Source organism: Cebus imitator, unplaced genomic scaffold (assembly GCF_001604975.1).
Source record: "Cebus imitator isolate Cc_AM_T3 unplaced genomic scaffold, Cebus_imitator-1.0 Scaffold31, whole genome shotgun sequence".
NCBI lineage: Eukaryota > Metazoa > Chordata > Mammalia > Primates > Cebidae > Cebus > Cebus imitator.
Genome location: NW_016107346.1, coordinates 7,234,073 through 7,237,374, shown reverse-complemented (window position 1 = coordinate 7,237,374; position 3,302 = coordinate 7,234,073).

Below are 3,302 nucleotides of genomic sequence, written 5' to 3'. Positions count from 1 at the left end.
GATCTTGCTATGTTGCTCAGGCTGGTCTTCATCTCTTGGCCTCAAATGATCGTCCCACCTTGGGCTCTAAAAGTTCTGGGACTACAAGTGTGAGCCACCACACCCAGCCTGTTACCTGCTAAAATATTAGAGGTTTTATATTTTATTCTATGATTCATTTTGAGTTACTTCTTGTATAGGTGTAAACTTTAGGCCAATGTTCACTCTCATGGCATTGAATGTCCCATTGCTCCAGTATCTTTTTTTTTTTTGAAACAGGATCTTGCTCTGTTGCCCAGACTGGAGTGCAGTGGCGTGATCTTGGCTTATTGCAACCTCTGCCTCCCAGGTTCAAGTGATTCTCATGCCTCAGCCTCCCAAGTAGCTGGGATTACAAGTACGTGCCACCAAGCCCAGCTAATTTTTGTATTTTTAGTAGAGATAGGATTTTGCCATGTTGGCCAGGCTGGTCTCAAACTCCTGACCTCAAGTGATCCACCCACCTCAGCCTCCCAAAATGTTGGGATTACAGGAGTGAGCCATTGCACCTGGCTGCTCCAGCATCATTTCCTGAAAAGGCCATCCTTCCTTCAATCCTTCATTGAATTGCCTTTGCATCTTTGTCAAAAAGCAGTTGGCTGTGCTTGTGTGGATTTTTCTATTCTGTGCTGCTGATCTATGTGTCTATCCTTCTGCCAGTAGCAAAGTTTTGATTCCTGTAGTTATGTAAGTTTTAAAATCAGGTTAAGTGATTCCTCCCACTTGCTTCTTGTTCAAAATTGTTTTAGCTGTTCCAGTTCCTTTGCCTCTCCAAATAAATTTGAATTTAATCATGAGTATATCCACAAAATATTTTTCCGGGATTATCATATGAATTGAATTAAAACTAGACATCCGGCGGGCATGATGGCTCATGCCTGTAATCCTTGCACTTTGGGAGGCCAAGGCAGGCAGAATGTCTGAGCTCAAGAGTTCAAGACCAATCTGAACAACATGGCAAAACCCATCTCTACTAAAAACAACAAAAAAAAAATTAGCCAGGCATGGTGGCAGGAGCCTGTAATCCCAACTACTCAGGAGGCTGAGATGGGAGAATCACTTGAACCTGGGAGGTGGAGGTTGCAGTGAGCCGAGATCGCACCATTACACTCCAGCCTTGGCAACAGAATGAGACTCTGTCTAAAAACAATACAAATAAATAAACAAACAAACAAATAAAACTAGATATCACTGTGGAAGAATTGACATCTTTACCATGTTGAGTCCTCCAATGCATAAAACTGGACTATCTCTTCATTTATTTAGATATATATTTAAATTTCTTTTAACAATATTGTGTAGCTTTGGGCATATAAGCTCTGTATATATTTTGTTTCATTTGCACCTAAATATTTCTTTTTTAGCAATTGTAAATGATAATTTTAAGTTTGGTGTCCACATGTACCTTCGTCTTTCTAGGCTGACCTTTCCCTGGTCCTGTGATTAAAGACAGCAGGCTTATTTTGTCCACCCAGCGCTAGTCTCATTGTTGTTCATGTTTCTTGACTACTGACTTCTCCAGTATTGTCTAGGATACATGAGGCAAGAAGAAAACCCAGGGAATTCACACTAGGTTGCTCCTTGAGTCCTGAAGTCCCTAGCTAGTCTGTCTTCTCTCTACCTTTTAGAGAATTATGTTTGTTACACATATAATGTCTAGAATTTTTTTTTTTTTTTTGAGATGGAGTTTCGCTCTTGTTGCCCAGGCTGTAGTACAGGTGCTATCTCGGCTCACTGCAACCTCTGCTTCCTGGGTTCAAGCAATTCTCCTGCCTCAGCCTCCCAAGTAGCCGGGATTACAGGCATGTGCCATGATGATCAGCTAATTCTGTATTTGTTTCGTAGAGACAGCGGTTCTCCATGTTGATCAGGCTGGTCTCAAACTCCCGACCTCAGGTGATCTGTCTGCCTCAGCCTCCCAAAGTTGCTGGGATTACAGGCGTGAGCCACCGCCCCTAGCCCATGTCTAGAGTTTTTAATTGTACTAGCAGGAGTAACATGGAAAGTACTTCCAGTCCATCTTTTTGGATGAAGTCCAATTTTTCATTATATAAGTCAAAAAAAGTTTTAAAAAGTAGAGTCCACAATTTTGTTGAAAACAAAACATACTATTTGCATTTTAAAAAGACTAGAAGGCCAGGCGCTGTGGCTCATGCCTGTAATCCTAACACATTGGGAGGCTGAGGATGGCGGATCACCTGAGTCAGGAGTTCGAGACCAGCCTGGCCAACATAGAGAAATCTCGTCTCTACTAAAAATACAAAAAGTAGCTGGGCATGGTGGCATGCACCTGTAATCCCAGCGAATCAGGAGGCTGAGGCAGGAGAATTGCTTGAACCTGGGATGCAGAGGTTGCAGTGAGTTGAGATTGAGCCACTGCACTCCAGTATGGGCTGGACGGAGACTCTGTCTCAAAAAAAACTAGAAATACATACATTAAGTCCTCAATCTCATCGACAGGTTCTTGGAAACTGTGACTTGAAGCAAAATGATGTGCAGCAGGTCCTTAAATAATGTTGTTTCCTTCAGTGATTTGTTATAATGCTAATGAGGACAAAAATTGCCCTCACTGTATGTCATTTTGCTTAAAATCACAATTTCAAAGAGCCTATTAATGACGTTGAGGACTTACTGTACATGTCATATCATAAATTATAATAATGCAAATATTGGGTAGTAGTCTTCTGAATATTTGTCTTTTCTTTACGTCTACTTTCTAGTTTATTGATTGATTGATTGAGATAGGGTCTTGCTCAGTCACCCAGACTGCTGGAGTGCAGTGATGGAATCACAGCTCACTGCAGTGTCAAACTCCTGGACTCAAGTGATTCTCCTGCCTCAGCCTCTCGAGTAGCTAGGACCACAGATGTGCACCATTGTGCCTGGCTAATTAAAAAAAAAAGTTTTTTTTTTTTTTGTAGGGGTGGTGTCTTGCTAGTTGTCCAGGCTGGTCTTGAACTTTTTTTTTTTTTTTTTGAGAGAGGGTCATGCTCTGTCATCCAGCCTAGAGTGCAGTGGTGCAGTCATGGCTCACCGCGGTCTCAACCTCCTGGACTTAAGCAATCCTTCCACTTCAGCCTCCTGAGTAGCTGGGACTATAGATGCATGCCACCACGTCCAGCTAATTTTTGTATTTTTTTGTGTGTGTGTGGAGATGAAGTTGTCCAGGCTGGTCTCAAAACCCTGGGCTCAAGTGATCCTCTCAAGTGCTGGGATTATGTGCTCCACTGGTCTTGAACCGTTGGTGTTAAGTAATCCTTCTGCCTTGGCCTTCCTAAGTGTTG